Genomic DNA, 15687 nt, shown 5'->3' on the forward strand with positions numbered 1-15687 from the left:
AGGAGCTGGTTACTGCTCTGGGTAGCAGAAATTCAAAGTTCCAGACCTCTGGGGGACAGTGAAGAGTAGAACTTAGTGTAGCCCTATGTCCAGGTGAGGATGCTGGGGTGTTTATATATTACTGCCATCCTTGATTCCTCAAGGGCTAGTCTAAGGGGACTTAACTGCCTGACACATCTAGTCTGCCCCCTGAACTCCCAAAGTGAGGTCTCCCTTGAATAGAGAAACAGAGAGGTGAAAGACAGGCAGTAAAATGCAGTAGGAGGGACTGCCCTGGTGGCACAAGGGGTTAAGACACAACACTAAGAAGCTACTGGCAGCCACTGCAGCAGGAGTTCTACCCCCAGGGCCAGGGAGGTGACCCACATGGCTATCCCTGGGGGCATATTTAATATATACATATCATGAACCAGGCTGGGCTCTTTTCCATTCCAAAGAAAAGCTCAGAGTCTTCCATGCAAGCAGTAGGCTGCTTTCAGGATACCAGGTGAGCTGCAAAGGAAAACGCCCTCAGGGGCCTCCCTGGTGGTGCAAGGAGTTAAGTCTCAGCACTATGAAGCTATCACCAGCCACTTGCAGCATGAGTTCGATCCCCAGCCAGGGGGCTACCCACATGGTGCAGCAGACCTCTCCTGCCTCGCCCGCTGCTCCCCTCAGCAGTGTATTTCAGTAGATCTGCCTGTTCTGCTCCCCGCTCTGTCTCTGGTGAATCCTCTCACTTCCCCCTTCCCACCTCTGGCCTGTACCCCAGTTCTTGTATGCACAAATAAATCTTTAAAAAAAAATAAAAGATAGCAGTGGGTAGGTCATCTATCTGGCCCCACAGTGGAGATGGGGGAGCTCGACCCATTCAGAACCAAGATTCTTAGAGGCAATTACTGTGCTCGCCAAGGAGACCCCCCTCTGGCAGAGGTGCTTCATGAAGCTGGGAGGAAGCTTCTAAAGCCAAATTGACTTCTCACCTAGCAAATGACCAAACTGACCTCTCCCCTTACCTTCTTGAGAACATTTCCCAAGTACTGGCAATGTCTTAGTCGATTCAACTAGTCCACGGTAACAGTAAGTGGGGGGACTGGTTGTTATTTAGAACTCACCGACCCTTTTAGTTCATGTCCCTGGAACTCAAGTATTTCCGAGGGGCAGCAGAACTGAATTGTCTTGAAAGACTGACTTTCCCCCTATTTTCCAAGCGGATCCCCGAGGAGAGCGGAAAAAGGAAGGCTTTATCTGGGGAACGGTAGACTTTTCCTAAAAAAAGAGAATTCTGGAAGTCATCATAATTAAACAAAGAGGAAAATGTGCCAGACAGGAGTGGGTGGGGGCTGTTTTCCCTTTGTGGTTGCTGGTGGTGCGTTTAGGATTCCTAACCTTAGCTGAGACTTGGGAGCTGCCCGTACTCCAGGGGCCTCCCGGAGACCCAGGGCTTCGTGGAGAGGCCGCGCAGGGTCGGGGCTCCTAGCAGGTGAGGAGGCACCCGCGCGGCGAGGCCGGCCCCGGGCGGGCCCGGAGTTCCCACTCTGCAGCTTCGCGGCTGCTCGCTGGCACCGGAGGGCGGGACGGGGCGCGCAGGAACTCGGCCCGACGGGCGCGGCTCAGCCCTCGCGCTGGCTCCTGCGCCATCGGCTTAACCCGCAGCCCCGGCCGCCGCCCTGCGCCTTCCCACGCCCGCACCTCTCCGCCGAGCCCCCGCGAGCCAGCCCTGCACGCGCCCACACTAAAGCAATTCGCTGCGTCCCTGAAGGCGCGGGCCAGCGCGTGCCCCTGGGGTCCCTGCGCGCAGCGGGCTGAGCCCGGAGGCGCACGGCGTGGGGATCCGGTCCCGGAGGGGCAGGGAAGGGGGAATCTCTGGTCCTGGGGTGCGACTGTCCCCAGGTTTCTCCTGCTTCCCGAGCCGCACGCGCTCACTTTGGGGGAAGTTGGGTAGAAAGTTTGCGAGAGCGGCATGGGCTCGCTCGGGGCGGGGTGCGGGCGCCCGGAGGCGCGGGCAGAGGCGCTCCTCGCGGCGTCTTTGTTCTGCTCGGAGGAGAGACCTGGCTAGGAGTTGCCGGGCTAGTCGGGGGACCGCCGGCCGCGACATTCCGGACGCAGCAGGGGCTCCCTGCTCCCTCCGTAGCTCCCACCCCGCCCCCATCTCCAACCCCAACGCAGAACACAGCTTCCAAGTTCCCAAGCCCCCCGTCTGCTCCATCCCTCTACCCTCAAACTTCACCAGTCTGCAAAGCGCCCAAGTCTGGGATGGAGAAATAAAGAGCGTGGAGGGGAAGGTGCGCTGGGCTGGACACTAACCCTTGGGGGACGGGGGTGTGGGTTCGCAGGGGAGTGATTTTTTTACCCACCTTGGCCCTAGGAGCTATTTCCTCCTGAGGGTCCCCACTCTACCCCCATCCTTCTTCGTCAGCTTTCTTCCTCTTCAGATTGAGCGAGCTCTGAAGGAGAAAGAGCGTTGCTCTGAGTCACTCAGGGCGCCAAGGCTTTGATCTGCAGTTGGGGTACAGGGATGGGAGGCGAGAGGAGGGAGCTCCCAATTCTGGTCGGGGCACCACTGGGTTAGGACCTGGGAAGGGGCCGGAGATGTTGCTCGTCCCGGACACCTGATTGTCCCGGGGCACGGGCGTGGGGGAGGGGACGGACAGAGGGACCCCTTGGCTGCTCTGCCTGAGCCTGGGGGTCAAAGATGGGGAGACGGCTGGGGTCCCCCAGTCGGATCCGTGGGGCTCTGACAATGCAGTGCTGTCGGGAAGGCACCGGGTGAGGAGGGCTTGGATCCAGAGGCAGAGGGAGCCTGGCCATCCAAAGAGCCTTGCCGTCGAGGCTGGAGATCAGGGCAAGTTTGGGTCTGGAAGTGGCACTGGGGGAGCCGCCCTGGGGCCGAGTTGCGCAGCGCCTGCAGCAACAGGTAGCAGCGAGGGTGGAGGCCCGGGCTGGACCGGCAGCCAGGCTTTGTCCTGCAGATTAGGGGGCTCTCCCTAGGGCCAGGGTGGATGGGGGAGGGCAGGGAAGAAGAATTCTCCAACACTTGGAGCCCCTCGGAGTTGTTTTGGTGCGCTGGGTGGAGGGGTGTTGACTCCGAGTGGAGAAACGAGGATGAAGAGCTTGCACAGCGCCCCACCTCTGATTGTGTAAGTGCCTTTATTTTCTGGGGTTGACCGCCCCCCCAACCTCCCCGCCTGCGCACATTGTCTCTTGGGGTGAGGACAAACTGATAGAAACACAGAAACACGTTGCCAAAGTGGATTGTTCACAGTCATTGGCAGGGAAAGTGCAAACAAAGAGGTGCATCTCCCGGAAACAATGATTTTGGAGATTTCGCTCTTAGACTAGTGCGCGCCGGGGACGGGCGCAGGCAGGGGGTGCTGACTGGGGAGGCCACCCGGACGGGCATCTCCTGGGGAAAGTTTGGGGAGACGCAGTGGGAGGAGAGGGTCGGGGCAGAGCTGCGCGCAACTGGGGACTGAGCAGCCCCAGCTTTTCGCGGAGGTTCCCAAGCCGGGCGGGAGATGCGGGGAGCGGGAGGGGGGGCGAGTAGGGGAGGGGAGGGAGAGAGGAAGAAGGGGTGAGAGGCAGAAACCTGCCGCCGCTCGCCGCCTCTTTGTCTGCTCCGGGACTTGGAACAAAAGGGGGAACTCTGATGAACTCTCCTCTCTCCCCCGGGCGCCCGGGTATCTCCCTCGCGCAACTTGGCCGCGGCCACTTTCCCCGCTGTCAGGCGTCACCAAAGTGTCCCAGCGCCTCGCAGATGGCCCCGAGGAAAATGTCTCTTAAAAGTGCGCCCAAGTGGGACAGAAGGTGAGTAGTGGGGTTGTTGTTTTGTTTACCTCGCCCCCCTTCCCTCTCTGCGCTCCCCGCCCTGCCCAAGACAGAGGACTAGTCCGGAGGCGAAGTTTTGGCTGGCAAGTTGCACCTCCTTTTCCCATTCTCTTCTCTTTTGTTCTTTAGCAAACTTGGACAGATTGTTTAATGCGTTGATTTTTAATAGGTCCATGCCAGGCAGCTAGGAGGCGGGGGGGGGGCACTGGGGAGAAAAAGAGGGGGCGCATCGGGGTGCATTGCCTTACTTTCTCCCAGCTGCGCGCAGACCCGAGGAAAGTGTGCTGAAATGGATGGGGACCCGTCCAGCCTCACCCCACCCCAGCCCTGAGTTGGGTCAAGCAAACGCAGGAGATACCGAGGTGGTCGCTTCCTCACGGTTTTGCAGCGTAACTGTCTGTGGAATGTTGTGCACACCCACCGCGCAACACCCCCAGGCTGCAACAATAGAATGCTGCAGGGGTTGGGGTGATAGGGGCTTGGACTCTTGCATTTGCAGTCCAGGGGGCTGGAGCAAGCAGGTAAGAGTTCGGAAAGTTTTCTTTGGGGCTGTGGGCGGGTGGAGGAGGAAGCCACAGGTTCCCGGCTGTCAGAGATGCTGGGATGGAAGGAAGGGCCTGGACCACTAGTTAGAGCCGGCCGTCCCGTGCGCCCCTCGCAGATCCACGACCCACCCAGAATAACCGATGCTTCCCCTGCGATCCATCCATCGGGACCCCTCAAACTGCCCCACCCCGCCCCCCACCATTGCAGTGTTGGAGTAGAAAGGGGAACGCGAGGCCCAGAACCTCCCCAGACCCAGCCTTCCGCCCCGCCTTTTGTGTTTTAACCTTTTGTTTCTATCTGCCACGCCCGCCCAAAAGCGGGATGGCTGGAGCAGCTTCTAAGGGCAGAGAGGCAGCGCGGATCCTGCGGTGTTTTTGCGCAAATGGAGACTCCCTAACTTAGTTTCCAAGTGGCTTCACTTTGCAGGGTTTGGAGGTTCGTTCCCGCTCAGAGGAGTGGGGTCCTTCGCAACTAGTAAAGCCTCCACTTTGTAGGAAATGCCTTCTAGTGCTTTTCCAATTCGCCCACAAAAGTTGGTGAGCTCTCCTGTCACTTGTTTGAGAGAAGGGCATCTTCGGGACAGAAGTGGGGCTCAAGGGAGCCTGCTTTGGCAGTTGAAGGTGTTTAAATATGAGGAATGCGTGGAATAGGCTTGTTGAATTCAACAATGCAAATTTAGGTCATTATCTTCAGGTATGCGTAATGGGATCACTCCAAATACCAAGGTCATTTATCACCCTTCTCCACTTGGCTCTCCAATCCCCACCCCAGACCTGGAGAACTTTCCTCACACCCTGGGACTTAAAAACCCACCTTCTTTGCAGTTTGACAAGACAAATGAAATTTTCTACTCCGTGTGCCGCTAGTCACTGGAGGGAACATGGAAATAGAGTCTATTAAAACTTCTTGAAGTTACCACTTTGTGTGGTAGAATCCACTCCTTAAAACGCACAGTTAGAAGTGGTTTTCGGGACCAGGACTATGTCCTTTTGGATTTTTGTGTCAAAGGCTGAAAAATGCGACCTTTGCTTTCTTTTAGAAACTGAGTGTGCAGAATGACTTAGAAGCTAACCTTAGTTAATTTCAATTGTATAGGAGGAATTGTCATTCTCAGCGTCCAGAAGGCATCACACCACTGCTGGCGACCCTCCTTGCGCTGACCTTCTTCACACTACATTGTTCTTACTGGATCTTTCTATCAGTGAACACTATGGAACTATCAGTACAAGGTGAAATCATCCCTGGATGAAAAGTCAACAAACTTCTTCTTCACTTGGAGTTACTTGAAAATTAAAATGTTGGGACTTTTGAGGATGCCTTGCCTGTGTGGATTACTAGCATTTGATTACTGGGAATTCTCCGCCTTACACAAGGTATGTTTCTTTACTTTATAAACATTTCATTTTAGGGCTGGCGCTTATGGTGTTAGGGGCTTGTCTAGTTCCTTTGAGCTGTTGGCTGATCAAAGTCGCTGATTAATTTGGCTTTTTGTGGTTTTGAACTGATTTTTGCATTGTTTTTTAATTTGGAATGATGACTTAGGAACTTCTGATGAAAGTTTATTAATTTTGCGATGTGTTCTTCAGTATTTGCACCCTTAGTAATTGTGGATTATAGTCACTAAGGAAAGTTATGTGGCAGGGATGACCCCATTAGGCACATGTCCTGTTTTATTTATTTATGATAATTTATTTATTTTATTTATTTATGATAATTTATCTCAGTAAATTTTTCTCTATTAGCAGAACCTGTTCGGTTTACATTTTTTCCCCCACTTTGGATACTACATTTTAGTAAAGGGAACCCAAAAATGGTCCAGAGATAAATGAATTTTTAATTACTGGTGGTCAATACAAAGTAAAAATTCCATCAAAATGAAAACTTTCACTATCTAATAACAATAGAGGTTGTGAATTTGTTTAATCTTTATGGTATATATCAAGTTTTTATGGTGGTCATTAAGAGTCATATATTCCTTCTAAGTTTTACAATCCATTTGTCATCTTTGAGGAAGCAGTTAAAAGTTCATATAAATACTGTTGGTAACATCAAAAGTATCTTGATATCATTTACTTTACCTGTTTAGCTATTGCTTGCCATGGAAAGTAAGATTTTTCTTTGTTAAGACAGGTTGCTTTGAAATGATTAAATTTGTAGAATTTGATATTCAAAATGATTAAAGTTCAAGGCGATTTTAAATCCTGCACATGGAGAAAATCATTGATATGTTATTCAAATTGAGAAATGTTAAGATCTGGTCAAAGAAATTAATAGGCAATTGGAAATATTTTTATCCTATTATAAGACAAAAGTATGGTAATTTGCTTCCTTCTAATTGTATAAACTTGGGCAAGCTACCTAATCTTTCCGGGCTTTGGCTTATCATCTATAAAATGAAGTTGAGGCTAAGGAAACTTTAAGAACTAGTTTAACTTTAAGATCCTGTGATTTGTTGATTATTTTTATAACTAAGATGTATCCTCTTTTGTGAAGTTTATTTTTAAATTGATGAACAATGGAGATACTGACATAGAAAACTTCTTATGTACTAATAATAATTATTCGGTCTGAATGCTTAGCTGAGGGAGTATTAGTAGTTCAGGAAATATACTTTAAATTTTACTTTCAGCAAAATGAACTATATGGGGTCAGAGACCCTTCAATACTTTCAACAAAAGTTTATCTGCCAGTAAAGTATTATTGTCCAACAAGTGTTTTACCGACAAATATCTGGAGTGAATATGTTTGGAACTGTATAGGCCAACCAGAGTTGAGTTCAGAGTTTGAGAAAGAATCTTGGAATGAAATCATCCTGAGTTCAAATCCTGGTCCAGGTAACTCCTCACTGGGGCACCTTGGCCAGGACTTGAATTTCTTGGGTCTCAGTTTCCTCATTTGTAAGTGGTGATCATGATCCTTATGCCATAGTATCGTTTTGGGGAATATATTTTCATAAAGCATATATATGCGACAACACTTAAGCATTTATAAACATAAAATAAAATGTCACGTTGAATTGGTGGCATTTTGATTCTTCTAGCATTCTTTGTTGACTGCCTTGCAAAGTTTCAAGCCTCATGAACCAAAAATATTCACTGAAATATTCAAAGTCAGTTTGAATGCAACTTATCACATTTTTTTAAGATTTATTTATTTATGCATGCAAGAGCTGGGGTACAGGCTAGAGATGTGGGAGTGAGAGGATTCACCAGAGACAGAGTGGGGAACAGAACAGGCAGACTGACTGAAATACACTGCTGAGGGGAGCAGCAGGCGAGACAGGAGAGGTCTGCTTTGCCATGTGGGTTTCTCTCTGGCCGGCCCGGGGATCGAACTTGTGCTGCAGAGGCTGCGGATTGCTTCACAGTGCGGTGCTTAACCCCTTGCACCATCAGGGAGGCCCAACTTATCACATATTTTAACATTTTTCAAAAAAACTACCCTCTGTTCCTTTATCCAGTTATTGTGGAAAGTTAGCTTCAATAAACATTTATTTTGTACCTTTTATTATATGTCTATGTACAGGTGAGAATTGGTTGAAGGTCACGGATTCATCTTCTAATGGGGAGCCTTTCTACTTCCTTACAGAATTTGCTGTAAATTGAGATAATAGCAAGTTTCGACAAGGAAGTCACTCAAATTCTCTATTTTTAATGTTATCAATGATGGTACACTTAAAATGTGGTTTCAAAAATTTTGTTCAGCTAAAGTATAAAGCGATGATTCAGTGGTTTCTTCATGAGGAAATAAAATACTATAGCTGATAAAATACTTTTCTGATATTAATTTTTATAGAATGATCTTTATTTAAGTAAAGAACTAGAGTTAGCATAAATGACACTTAGAAGAATGGCATTTCATGCAGAATGAAGTTTAATGTTGGATTTCATTTTCGAAATATGTAATTTAGCAAAATGCACTATCTTTGAGTGATTATTTGGTTTGAGGAGGATTATATTCATTTTACTCTTAGAAAGATGGGGATGTGAAGGTATTACTTCTTCTCATTTGTAATTTACTAGCAGATAGTTGTATAGAAGCGATGTTAAGCAGAAAAAATGGAATTTTTCTATATTAATTTGGAAAAGTTCTTTATTCTCCTTAGCTATATCAAAAATTTTCTGTTTATAGACATCTATTTTAATCAGATTATATACCATACATGTCATTGTATAATCAGTACGAATGCAATAATTTGTAATTGTAGTTTAAAATGATCAAGTTCTTTAAATATTTCTATCTGCTGTTAATTCTAAAATTGCTACCATATAGTGTTAATATTGAGTTTTAGTTTTGCTTTTAAAAAACTTATTTGTTTTGGCTTGGCTTGAATTACTAAAACCAGAACACTACCAAGATATTCTTGATAAACAAACATGATGAGAAAATCTCAAGACTCAGTTGTGGCTTCTACATATGAATACAATACTTACAAAGCACCTCTTTAGTAAATGAAATACACTTATTTAACTTTGGACTTTATTGTAAGTCTATGAAGTGACTACTTGAATATCCTTTTTTATATCTTGAGTATGTTTTCTACTTATTTGCTTATTATGAGGTTTTTTTTTTAATGTACTTGTTTTTGTTCTCAAGTTTTACTCCGATTTCTTCTTTATGGCCTTACATGTACTGATTTTTTACAATGCCAGCCATCCTTAAAAATTTTGCTGATATTTCTGCCCTTACTTTTGAAGATCCAGGTGTTATAGAAGTATACGTAGCATGAATCTATGAAATCTGTTTTGCTCATTCATCCTTTCCTTGTTCATTCATTTTAGTAATACTTACTTAGTGTCTTCTACATACCAGACATTATTCTAATTACTGAGGACATGGAAGTGAGCAAAATAAAAACCTCAGAACTCTTGGAGTTATACTAGTGACAGCAAAATGTTTACTACTGAGAATATTATTCCAGGAGAGGAAGGTAAGGGGCAGGAGGGAAAGGGGTTGTGGTTTTCAATCATCTGATAAAGGATGCCTTTGTAGGAAGGAAGTGAAGGAATAAACTATGTTATATCAGGTAGAGGAGTGTTTGGGTAGTGCCAAAGTTAAGTGCCTAGAACATCCAGGGAAGGAGGGCATAGTGGCTGGAGTGAAGTGAACAGCAGATGAGGTCAGAGAGGAAATAGGAATATGATGAGTAGATCACATGGAGACATTGTTGGGACTTTTATACAATGGAGAAGGGTTGGAGGGTTTTAAACAATGATTGACCTGAGATCGCTAATGTTGTAATGGGGTGACTGGCTGCTAAGTTGAGATTCAGCGTAATCAAGTGCAGAAATACGGAGACAATTAGGACTCTATATCAGGTAGCCAAATGAGAGGTGATGGCAACTTGGACAAAGATAAAAATGGTGTGGAGGTAATGTGAAGGAGTTGAATTGTGAATATATTTTGGAATTAAGATTAGAAGATTTTCTGATAGATTGGATAGTGGGTATGAGAGAAAGAGAGTCAAGTAGGGTTCTGAGGTTTTGGATCCCAGAACCTTAACGGATAGAGTGCACATTCATTGAAATGAGATGTGGACTGGGATAGTGGAGCCCAGAAATTCATTTTGCATTCATTAAGATTAAGATACTTTTTAAGGACCTAGGTAGTCTGATACACATATCAAGTTTTTAGGAAAGTAATTTAGAAGTAGATATTTGTGAGTTGGAAGAAATGAAATACTATGTAAAGCCAGTAGAGTGGGGCCTCCCTGGTGGCGCTGCAGTTGAGCGCTGGGCAGTGAAGCTGCCCACAGCCTCTGCAGCACCAGGGGAGGGTCCCACATGGCGCACAGACCTCTCCTGCCGTGCCCGCTGCTCCCCTCAGCAGTGTACTTCGTCAATCTGCCTGTTCTGTTCCCCGCTCTGGCTCTGGTGAATTCTCTCACCCTCCTGCAGTTCTGACTGTACCCAGTGCTTGTATAAATAAATAAATAAATCTTAAAAAAAAATAAAGCCAGCAGAGTGGGTGAGCTCAACAAGGCAATGAATACAGGAAGAAAAGAGGTCTAGCTACTGAGCCTTGGGGTGTTCCAAATTTAGAAATAGAGAAGGTGGGAAAGAGGAAGTGAAGAATAATGACAAGGGACCACTACTGAGCTGGAAGCCCAGTGAAGAAGGTGTTTCCAGGAGAAGACATCATCTGTCAAGTGCTGCTGGTAGATTAAGTAAGATGACAATTAAAAATAGACTTTTGGGTTTAGGCATTTGGGAGGCTGATGATCCTTGGTAATTTTGACCAGAACAGCTTTGGCAAGTGGTGAGAGATCAAGTTTTTCCCCTAATTTGTGTGGTCTAGTACATGCCTTAAAAACAAAACAAAACAAAACAAAACTAGGGCCTCTCTGGTGGTACAAGGGATTAAGATGCAACCTTTGAGGCTATCTGCAGCCTTTGCAGCATGAGTTCGATCCCCAGCCAGGGAGCTACCCACATGGTGCAGCAGACCTCTCCTGCCTCACCTGCTGCTCCCCTCAGCAGTGTATTTCAGTCAGTCTGCCTTTTCTGCTCCCCACTCTGTCTCTGGTGAATCCTCTCACCCCCCCCCACCTCTGGCCTGTACCCCAGTTCTTGTATGCATAAATAAATCAATCTTTAAAAAAAGCCTAATCTATTCCAACTGAAAGTTGTCAATAGTGTTTAGCTGCTAAAATACTTTCACATATGTTATCATAGTTAAGTATTATAGTAGCCTAAGAGAAATGGGGAAATAATATCTATGTTTGCTTTACAGAAAAATAAATTGAGACTCAGAAGTAAAATGATTTGTTCCAATACCCAAATATAGATAGAGTTGTTTTTTTAATCTTTAAAACCTTTGCCATTCACATTATGGGAGACAGTGATGATTAAACAAATTCCAGTATCGTAATAGAGGTATCATAGTAGAAAATATCCATAGTATTGTAATAGAAAATAATTGTAGGTACAAAATACAGCAGTTATTCAGGAGAGGGAGTGATTATCTAGTGGGATTGGGGAAGATTTTCTTGATTGTTGGGATTAAAAATTATAATGCATTTTAACATAGAGTCAAATAAAAGAACATTCCAGGTTTGGGAAATTTGACATGCAAAAACATGAAGAGTGAAATAGGGGATGATAACTGGAATGTATTTGGGCTCCATGAGTCATTGGATTCCTGCTTAAGATGAACACTAATGGGTCAGAGATGGTCTGGAGTGATAGGAAGTGCCAGTCTCAGCTTAGACCAAAATTTTTTAACTAATTAATTAATTATTTTTATTTACAAAATAGGGTTTTAACAGAACTACTAAATCCATCTCAGATGTCTGTCATGTTACATGAGAAAATTACAAATGCCAGGACATACATACATTTCATGAATGCATTATCTTCACAAATTTAGTCTGCTCTAACCAAGAACCAGCACCAGATTACCAGTGGATTTGGGTCTGGTGAGAGCCTAGCTCCTGGTCATAGGTAGCTGTTTTCTTGCTGTGTCCCTGTCTGGTCAAAGGGACAGAGGAGCTTACTAGGATCTCTTTTGTAATGGCACTAATCCCATTCATGAGGACTCCATGCTTAGGACTTAGTCACCTTCCAAAGGATCCACCTCCACTACCAACATACTGGGAATTAGGTTACAGCTTACAGATTTTACTTTCAAAATTCTGCCTTTCTGGGGCCTCCCTGGTGGTGTAGGGGGTTAAGATGCAACCTATGAAGCTGTCCGCAGCACTGCAGCACTAATTCAAGCCCCAGCCAGGGAGATACCCTCTTGGTGCAGCAGACCTCTACTGACTTGCCCGCTGCTCCCCTCAGCAGTGCACTTCAGTCAACCTGTCTGTTCTGTTCCCCACTCTGTCTCTGGTGAATCCTCTCACCCCCTGCACCTCTGGCCTGCACCCCAGTTCTTATATGCCTAAATAAATGAATAAATAAATAAACAAATAAATCTTAGAAAAAAATCCTGCCGTTCCTCCAAAATGAAATATATGTTACATATCACTGAATAGACTCTGGAGATTCTATTTCTAGTCTGTATCTTTCAGGATGACTTTTGGCTTCAAATAAGAAAATACATAATCAAAAGAACATAAAGACTAAGAATTTTTATTTTACTTTCCTTTTTTGGCTTTGCATCAAAGAAATTCAAAGCACTAAATTCCAGAATTGGCTCAATTAATAGCTCAATAATATGCTCCTGGTTAGCTAACTTTTTCTTTCTGGTTCTAAAATAGCTGTGCAGCTTCAAGCTGCTTGTCTCTATTTGAGAACTTAGGGTAGGAAGGGTTGAATCCTGTCTTTTGTATTTATAGTGTTCCATTCCCTAATATTTCTTTGTGGTCAGTGTACAAAATTGTGCAACTATCACCATTTTCAGAATTTACTTTATGCATAGAAGAACTGGGGAATAGGCCAGAGGTGAGGGAAGTGAGAGGATTCACCAGAGACAGTGGGGAGCAGAACAGGTTGGATCTACCGAAATACACTGCTAAGGGGAACAGCAGGTGAGACAGGAAAGGTCTGCTGCACCATGTGGGTCAACTCCCTGGCTGGGGATCGAACTCAGGCTGTAGAGGTGATAGTACTGAGACTTAACCCATAGACCACCAGGGAGGCCCCTATTTTCAGAACTTTCCCTCACTCTCTAACCGCCACCCCCCACCCAATATCCTTGGCACTCATTTGCAGTCGATTTCTCTTCTCACTCAGTGGTCTTAGCTTACCACTAAGCTACTTTCAGTCTCTACAGATTTGCCTGTTTAATATTAAATAGATTAAGGGAATTATACAATTAGAAGTCTTTTTGTCTGGCTTCCTTCTCTTACTATAAAGTTTTCAGGTTCACTCAAACTGCAGTATATATCAATAGTGTATTACTTTTTGTTGTTAAGTAGTGTTCCATTGTATGGATATACTGTATTATGTTTTCCTGTTCTCCAGACGGCAGATATATTGGTTGTTTCCTATATTAGCTATCATGAATATTACTGCTGTGAACATTTATGCATAAATCATTGCATGAATATATCTAGGGTAGATGTCTGGAAGTTGAATTGCTGTAGCATAGAAAATTCACTTTAAACCTTTAGAGAACCATCCAGACTGTTTTCCAAAGTGATGATACCCTTTTATCGGTTTAAAGGTTCTGCTAGCAATGTGTGAGGAGTCCAGTTTCTCCACACTGTGGCCTTTTAAATCTATTTAAGGGTGAAGAAAACTTTCAAAGAAATCCATGAGATGACTTCCTCTTGTAACTGCAGAAGTCCATGAGAAAAACTAGCCACTGGTAAAGGGAATGCAATCACTCAGAGGCACAGTCTGCTCAATCAGACCAGGAAAGGGACACTTTTTATTTTTTAAAGATTTATTTATTTATACATACAAGCACTGGGGTATAGGCCAGAGGTGTGGGGGTGACAGGAGTCACCAGAGACAGAGTGGGGAACAGAATAGATGGATTGAATGAAATACACTGCTGAGGGGAGCAGTGGGCCGGTCAGGAGAGGTCTGCTGCACCATGTGGGTAGCTCCCTGGCCGGGGATTGAACTCCTGCTGCAGTGGCTGCGAATAGCTGTATGGGTTGTGTCTTAACCCCTTGCACCCCCAGGGAGGCCCAGGATATATTTTTGATATAAACTTCCAAAGTAGAGCCAAGTACTGTGTTTATATAGCAATTGTGATTTTATTTATTTTTAATTTTTTTTACCTTTTAAAAGGCCAGATTTATTAGGAAAAGGAGAAAAAAAAGAGAGGCATCTGCATAGTCACAGGTGGCCAGGAGAACTACCAATTATGATTTTATTTTTATTTAATTTATTTTTTAAAGATTTATTCATTTATACATACAAGAACTGGGGTACAGGCCAGAGGAGTGGGCGTGAGAGGATTCACCAGAGACAGAGTGGGGAACAGAACAGACGGTTGACTGAAGTGCACTGCTGAGGGGAGCAGCAGGAGCAGCAGAGGTCTGCTGTGCTATGTGGGTATCTCCCTGGCTGGGGATTGAACTCGTGCTGCAATGGCTGTGGATAATCCCTTATGCCACCAGGGAGGCCCAATTATGATTTTAAACAGATGCTGCAAACAGAAGCAACCTATTTTATTAGAATTCAGTTTATGGAGTCATTCTCTGCTTATCACATTTAGAATTTCTGAAAATTAGCCTGTCCAAGCTAATATCAAAACAAACACAGCCTTGGTGAGGGACTCTGTGGGCAGTTGCTAAGCCCCAACATTCCTTTCTCATGAAGCAGCATGTAACTTTTTTGGCATCCCAGTAATTTTTTTTTTTTTTTATAATCTTGGTTAAGTGTAAGTTAACAGCCACCAAATCCTTGGCTTAAGATATAGAAAGATATTTAGACTATGTTAAGTGTTGTACAACTTGCCAACAACTTGAAAAAAAATTGAGATTGAATGGAAAAAAGTAAAATGAGACTGTTCTCATAGTCTTACCTTTTTTAACTCTTTTTGAATATACTTTGCATTTTGACGATGGGTAAACCCACTCTGTGTATATGGTAGTCATGCTACCCTGTTTTGCAAAATCTACAGCAGGTGGGTCTACAGGTTTATTTCAGTGGAATGATGGAGTTTCAAGTGATTCATGTCTGGGTCTCCCTGAAAATCTGCAGTAAAAATTTTTGTACTTAGAATCCATCAATAATCTAATAATGTAAGCTTAGCCATAGATAATTGTCAGGGGAAATTGTGTTTGAAATTGATTTCTGTGCTGCTCCTGCTCTTCAGGTTATGAAATTATCTTGCTTTCTTCATTCAGATCTTAGAATAGGTACAAGTAGAGACCTAGAATGAGACCTCGAATTTTGTAACTATATATTATTATGAATATTTTGAGTTAGGGTTAGGGTTAGGGTTAGTGCCTAAAAAAAAATGGCACTAACTCCAGTAGTTCTCTCATAAGGCGTAATTTCATTTTAGAGCTGGAGAAAACCAAGAAGAAAAGTTTAAGTCTCTTAATTATTGGTCTTTGTGTTCATGATGCATACCCCTTAACATTTTAGTTCTGTGTTCCATTGCTCAGAGACGTAATAACTGTTAGAGAATCTAGACACTTTTAAAGTATCTTATACATCATCTTACTTTATACTTATTCAAATCCCATGTAGTAGGTTGTAATAACATTCTCATAGGTGAAAAAAATGGAACAACACAACCTATTATTAATTAGAGACCAGCAATGTAAATGAGGAAGACAATGTACTCTGTGATGTCTGATTCAACTCCATATTGTTTACAGTTTCATCTTGATATGATTGATTCTTCTTTTTCTTTTCTTTTTTTAAAAGATTTATTTATTCATGCATGCAAGAGCTGGGGTACAGGCCAGAGGCGTGGGGATGA

At 44.4% G+C, this 15687-nt stretch overlaps 1 long non-coding RNA gene across 2 annotated transcripts in view; it reads left to right on the top strand.

Annotated features, from left to right (window-relative positions):
• The first annotated feature begins 3567 nt into the window (after positions 1-3567).
• LOC119251684 (uncharacterized) overlaps positions 3568-15687 on the top strand; it is a 352458-nt gene continuing 340338 nt past the window's right edge. For both annotated transcript variants that reach the window (XR_008552996.1, XR_005126568.2), the window contains exons 1-2: positions 3568-3786; positions 5449-5726. This is a non-coding gene — a long non-coding RNA (uncharacterized LOC119251684). The remainder of the gene's footprint in view (positions 3787-5448; positions 5727-15687) is intronic.

Source organism: Talpa occidentalis, unplaced genomic scaffold, assembly GCF_014898055.3.
Source record: "Talpa occidentalis isolate TD23 unplaced genomic scaffold, MPIMG_talOcc4v2.1 talOcc4.2, whole genome shotgun sequence".
Classification (NCBI taxonomy): domain Eukaryota; kingdom Metazoa; phylum Chordata; class Mammalia; order Eulipotyphla; family Talpidae; genus Talpa; species Talpa occidentalis.